Below are 7058 nucleotides of genomic sequence, written 5' to 3'. Positions count from 1 at the left end.
TGGCATCTTCCTCAGCCACGAAGACAGTGGGAAACATGAATCCAACAGCAGATTGAATGCCCACAACGACCGTTGCCTAAATCCGAGGACGCAGCAAGATTACGTGTTTTTACACAGCTGCTTGAATAGATTAGTTTTCGTTAAGCTAGTTTTCTTTCCTCTGTTATAAATAAAGCGTCTTTGAACGCTGGATAGTTAGTCATTGTTGTAATTGCTTTGTAATTTTGAGCTCCCCACTGTACTTTTACATTTGCTGTCAATACATGAGAAGACTGTTTTACACTTAAGGGTATAACTGCTCCTTGAACCGACTGAAGTAGGCAGAGGGCCCCTGTTTGCTGAAGCCCTATATAGTAATCTTTAATTTCTTGCATTTCTCTTTCTTGTTTCATGTATAATAGCTGTACAGATGTCTTTTAATTGCTGCGTTTTTATTTCTTTTCAACATGTATATTAGCTGTACATAAACTTTGAATTCTGCTGATTTAGATTTCTGCACTTTTGTTCATGACTGATCAGTGTGTTATGCAGGTTTCCTAGGCAAGCCCGGGACAGTTTTCTTTCTTTTCTTTTCATAACTAGTGGCATGCGTGATCGTCTTGTCTATGTTGCTGACATTCATTGTTTTGCAGTTTTGATTTTCCTTACTGTCATTTCTTTAACTTGCAAATTTACTTTCTGCTCTTAGATATCAAGTTGTTCATCTATTTATGGTTCCTTTTCCATAATCAAATAACTTTATTGGGAGCCAAAATATCACTTAGTATAACTTGATTTAGTTTTCTTTAGAACTCACATTACTTGACTTATTCATAACTGTTTCTCACATGATAAATTCAGCTGAAAGGCAAAAAGGTTAAGAGGAAGTTAAAGTGTTGTGACTAGTCTCTTTTATGTAGTTTCACTTAGATTTCACATTGCTTAACATTTCATGATGTCTTTTCATAGAGAAGATTAAGATTGAAGAGTTGAAATAGTGTGAGATAGTTGTCTTTTCTTTTAGTAGGATTTAATATAGATTTCATTTTCATTTTCAATCAGCAACAGAGATATTGGGCCGATGTCATTAGTCCTTTACTTGATGTCTTTATTTTCCTTTAAGAGTTGATTTTATTGCAGTTGTTGTTCAAAGCTTTCTTGTAGAATACTTTTCAAGTTTTGAGAAATCATTTAGAGATCACCACAATCATCCACATTTCACTTGCTTTATTACTTCCATCACATCACAGTAGGAAAGATACATTCGAAAACAAACTTAAAAAGCTAAAAACGACAAAAGATTAAGAAAACGGTTATCTAAGTACATATAGTACACCTCACTTCATCAGCTTACGAGCCCCGGGTTGACATTTAAAAGTTGCAATTTAGACATCACTAAATTGACCAAACATTTTGGCGCTGTTGCCGGGGAAGTGAAATTAGGTAGCCAAATTCTTAAAAAAAAAAAAAAACAAGAAAATTTCAAGGAAGGAAAATTGATAACCTCTCAAAGTATGCTCTCCTCTTGCACCTAGAGTGATCTGGAGGATCAGAAAAGAGAAAGTTATTAGTTTAATAGTTTCTTGAGTATGCTCTCTTCTTGCACCTAGAGTGACCTGGAAGATCAGAAAGGGAGTTATTAGCCAGACTTGAAGAAAAAATAAAAAAATGACATGCATAGAGCAAGAGATTCTAGGGGAAGGTTTTTAGCTAGAGCCAAGAGTTCGATTTTTACAAGTCCATCTACTTCAAGGAATAGACAAGAGACACCTCCCTCATCTCCAACTTACACTCCTAGCCCTAGGATTCCTGGAATTCAAGAGGCAGGAGTTGACTCTCCCATACCTTCCATCGAATCTGAATTAGAAGGAGATCCTTTCCTTTCTTCTACAGAGAGACAAATTGTAATTGAAGAAGTAGAATCATCTGAAGAAGAGGGAGAAATTCCTCCTCATACACCTTTAGTAGAAGAACCAGAAGACTCTGAAGTCTCCAGGGAAACTACCATGACAGAGGAAGGAGCAACTGGATTTGGTAGAGGTAGAGGTAGAGGAGGAGGAGGAAACAATGGAGGAGGTAGACGTAACATTGGAGGAAATAGGGATGGGGATAACTCATTCGGGTTTCCTATAGTTGATGAGGACTCCCGAGCCACAATGAAAAACATCTCACCATCTGTCCTCCCAAACTTTCATGGGTTTAGGAATGAGAACCCTGAAACATTTCTATTTGAGTTTGAGGTAGTGTGTCGAACTTATGATTATCTGGATGACTCTCAAAAACTCAAACTGTTTCCTTCAACATTGAAAGGAGCAGCCTTGAAATGGTTCATGGGATTACTCACTCAATCCATTAGTTCTTGGAATGATATGAAACAGGCATTTTTGGATAGGTACCTGGACTATTGTATGCCCACCAATCACAAGGATGAGGTATTCAAAATGATGCAGAAAGAAGATGAAAACTTGGAGGAATTACTTGAAAGATTTCAATATAATCTGAAAAGAGCAAAAATGAGTAACTTGGATGAGGAGACCTTGAAAGCCATTTTACTAAAAGCCATTAGAGATGAATGGATAGATCTTTTGAATATGATGGGAAAAGGAGATGTATCTCAACTTCCACTTTCTGACATAGCAGAATTATGTGTCCATCTCTCAAGGGGGAAATTTAAAACTCAAAAAGGGCCTAGAGATCCTTCTCTCATCAGAGCAAACAAATCTGCAACTGGATCAGTAAGTAGGGTTGAGATTGGCAACATGCTTGATGAATTCAAAACTGATATCTTAGGGAGTCTTAGTGAGCAACTAGACACCCTTAAGATTCACAATAAGCAGAAAGCAGAAGTTGAGGCTTTGGCCATCTTTTGCCCAAAGTGTAGGAAGAAACATGCTCTAAGGGAATGTCCCTTGGATGCAAAAGTTGTAGAAACATGTGTAATTTGTTTAGAGAATCATGAGACCAAGGATTGTCCTTCAATTCCTGGGCTCAAAGCTGTCTTTCAAGAAGATCCAAATACAATCGAATCTCTCTGTTTTGTTGCAAGGAGACCTTGGCAGGGGCAACAAAATCAAGGTTTTAGCAACTCTATGAATTTTCAACCCCAACCAAATTGGAATCCTTGGCAACAACCTTGGTCCCAACCTCAAAATCCTTTTCAATCTTGGGTACAAGGTATGAAAAATCCTTATGGGAGATTTGCTCAATTTTACCAATATCCTCCATCTTTTCAAAACCAACAAGCTCCACAACTTCCAAATCAAAATCCACAACTATCATTGCCATTTCCACAACAACAACAACCTTCTCAACAGAATCCAAACTCTCAACTCTTGCTTCCATTTCAACAGAAGTCAAATCAACTTCCTTCTCAGCCATTGCCAAACCTCAATAATAAAAACCCTCAAAATGCCTACATGATGGAATGACAATTATTTCCTACCTATATGATTGTTCCTCTCAATGAAATACAACTCAGATCAGGTAGGGTCTTAGATAAACCTTCTATAAATGCTCAAAAGCAAAGCATTTTTGAGGAAGAGTCTCTTGAAGCCAATAAGGGTTCTGAAGCATCTCTTCAAAACCCAAACACTCAAAAAGAAAAAGAAAAAGAATTAACCCCCACAACTCCCATAGTTGAGCAACCTGCATCTTTATCCACACCTCCTTTTCCTGAAAGATTACAAATTGACAAAGGAGTGGAAAAACAAATTTGGTTGCCTGACTATAATTTTCTAGATGAATTGAAGAATGTTGTATCAAGATTCCCTTGTTACAAGCCATTAAAGAGATTCCTATTCTAGCAAAAACAATAAAGGAGTTGAGTTTTAAAAGACCAGGAAGGAAACCAAGAGATACCAGAAGGATCCACTTGGTAGGAAAAATTGCAGATATCATGATGGGAAAAATTACTATGCAGAAATATGTAGATCCCGGTAGTCCAATTGTCAAAACACATATCAATGGGGTAGAAATACCAAATACTTTGATTGATTTAGGGGCTGCTATCAACATCATGAGTAGACAGACTATGGAACAGCTAAAACTTCCTAATCTTGTTTTTACACCCACCTTATTGCAACTTGCAGATCGATCAATTATTAAACCAGATGGTGTATTAGAAGACATTCCAGTCTCCCTAGACTCTTGGGAATATCCAGTGGATTTCATGATTTTAACTCCCAAGAGTAATCTAGGAGGACATCCTCTTATTTTAGGAAGACCTTGGCTAGCCACAGCTGATGCTTTCATAAGTTGTAGGTCTGGGGATATGTATATTTCTGATGGTAATTCGACAAAGAAGTTTAATCTGTATCCTCCAGCAAAAGCAATTACAGAAATAGGAGATAATGAGTGGGTTGATGATGAAGATACTATACAACCTGTCTTTACCATTTCTGAGATTAGTGAAGATAATCAAATTCTGAACACATTAGAAAATTTTGAACCATCTTCAGAATATGACCACACACAATTTCATTTGGATTCTGACATTGAGTGTCTATCATCTAGACAAATGTCTCTTTTCTCTATGGAAGAGTTTGGTAGTTCTGCTATTGAGATTTTTCGAGGAAAAAAATTGAATATCAACAGAAACTTGGAAAAATCACAACAGGGAAAGCTAACCAAAATCTTGCAAAAACATTCTATTGCATTTGCATGGGAGTATACTGATATGAAAGGTATTGACCCTAAGACTTGCATTCATCATATCTACATTGAGGAAAATAGTAGACCAATCAGACAACCTCAAAGAAGGATGAATCCAAACCTTAGGGAGATAGTGAAAGAAGAGCTCCAAAAGTTACTTAATGTAAACTTCATTTACCCCATTTCAAATAGCCGGTGGGTTTCTCCTTTGGTTATAGTACCTAAAAAGAATGGTAAATGGAGGGTTTGCATTGATTACAGGGAATTGAACAAAGCAACTTTGAAGGATCACTTTCCTTTGCCCTTTATTGATCAAGTATTAGATACTTTAGCAGGCAAAAAGTATTTCTCATTTTTGGATGGTTTTAGTGGTTACAATCAGATTCAGGTAGCACCTGAAGATCAGGACAAGACCACATTTACCTGTCCATGGTGGACTTTTGCTTATCGAGTACTTCCTTTTGGATTATGTAATGCACCCGCAACATTTCAAAGGGCAATACTAGGAATCTTTTCTGATCTAATTCATGATTGTGTGGAGGTCTATATGGATGATTTTACAGTTTATGGTAATTCATTTGAAGAGGCATTAGAAAATTTGGAAAAAGTCCTTATAAGATGTAAAGAAACAAATCTTTCATTAAGTCATAAAAAATGCTTTATGATGTTTACTGAAGGGATTGTTTTAGGACATCATATTTCAGGAGATGGAATTAAAGTTGATAGATCAAAAGTTGAAGTCATCTCCAAGTTACCTATTCCAAATTGTCAGAAAGATGTTAGAAGTTTTCTTGGATTTACTGGATATTATAGAAGATTTATTGAAAACTTCACTAAGATAGCATCTCCACTTTTCAAATTACTTACAAAAGACTGTGAATTCAAGTGCGATCTTGACTGTCAATCTGCATTTGAAACTTTGAAAACAAGAATATCTGAAGCACCCATTTTGAGAGGGCCAAATTGGAAACTTCCTTTCCATATTTCTACAGATGCTTCAGATACAGCTCTAGGAGCTGTGTTGAGTCAAAAGGATTTAGTTCCTTATGCCATTTACTACACCAGTAAAAATTTGACTCCTACTGAGTTAAATTATACTGTGACTGAAAAAGAGTTCTTAGCCGTTGTTCATGCAATCAACAAGTTTAGACACTATATAACTGGCTATGAAACTTTTGTCCATACTGATCATTCTGCAATTAGATATCTCATGAACAAACCTGTTACTAATGGCAGAGTTACAAGATGGCTTTTACTTTTACAAGAATTCAATATTACTGTGTTAGATAGACCAGGAAAACAAAATACAGTAGTTGATTTCTTGTCTAGAATCCAAAATACTAACGAAGATTCTCCTGTAGAGGATAAGTTTCCAGATGAATATTTGTTTTCAGTAACTACTAAAACTCCTTGGTATACAGACATTGCTAACTATTTGGTTACAGGGAAGCTACCTCCACACTTATTTCCTAATGAGAAAAGGAAAATCATTCAGGAAAGTTCAAAGTATTCATGGATTTCTAATGAATTGTTCAAAACAGGGCTAGATTGTGTGATCAGAAGATGTGTTCGGGAAGATGAAATGCCTGACATCCTTAAGGCATGTCATGATGAACCGTGTGGTGGAAACTTTGCTGACAAGAGGACGGCCTATAAAATCCTTTCTTTAGGATATTATTGGCCTTCTCTCTTCAAAGATGCAAAACAATATGTTAGAAGGTGTGACAGCTGCCAAAGAGTTGGGAGACCAACTCTTTCAAATGAAATGCCATTACAACCACAGGTACTCATCGAACCCTTTGAAAAATGGGCTTTAGATTTCGTTGGACCTATTAATCCACCATCTAGACAAAAGAAGTATATATTGGTTTGCACTGATTATGTTACTAAATGGGTAGAAGCAAAGGCATTGCCTTCTGCCACTGAAAATTCAGTTGTTCAATTTCTTTTTGAGGATATTTTTACTCGTTTTGGTGTCCCAAAAGAAATTGTGACAGATCACGGAAGTCAATTTACATCTAACTTGATGGAGAAGCTGATGGAAGAATACAAAATCAAGCACAGAAAATCTACTCCATACTATCCGCAAGAAAACGGTCAAGTGGAATCTACAAATAAAGTTCTTGAGAGCATCATCACCAAAACTGTTCATCTCCACAGAAGAGATTGGGCAGAAAGGCTTCCTGAAGTCTTATGGGCCTATAGAACTACATGGAGGAACACAACAGGACATTCTCCCTATGAACTTGTTTATGGGAAAGAAGTCTTGCTCCCCATTGAGTTTCAAGTCAAGACCTTCAAGATGGAAGTTCAGTTGGGGATGAATCTATCAGAAGCCCAAAATCACAGAATGGAGCAGCTGAATGAGCTAGATGAAATAAGACAAGATGCAATTTTAAGGACTGATCTAGTTTAGCACCAAAGAACTA

Source organism: Pinus tabuliformis, chromosome 5_1, assembly GCF_031772625.1.
Source record: "Pinus tabuliformis cultivar Carrire ecotype Pingquan chromosome 5_1, CPIR1, whole genome shotgun sequence".
NCBI classification, from domain to species: Eukaryota; Viridiplantae; Streptophyta; class Pinopsida; order Pinales; family Pinaceae; genus Pinus; species Pinus tabuliformis.
This window is presented reverse-complemented; position numbering follows the sequence as displayed.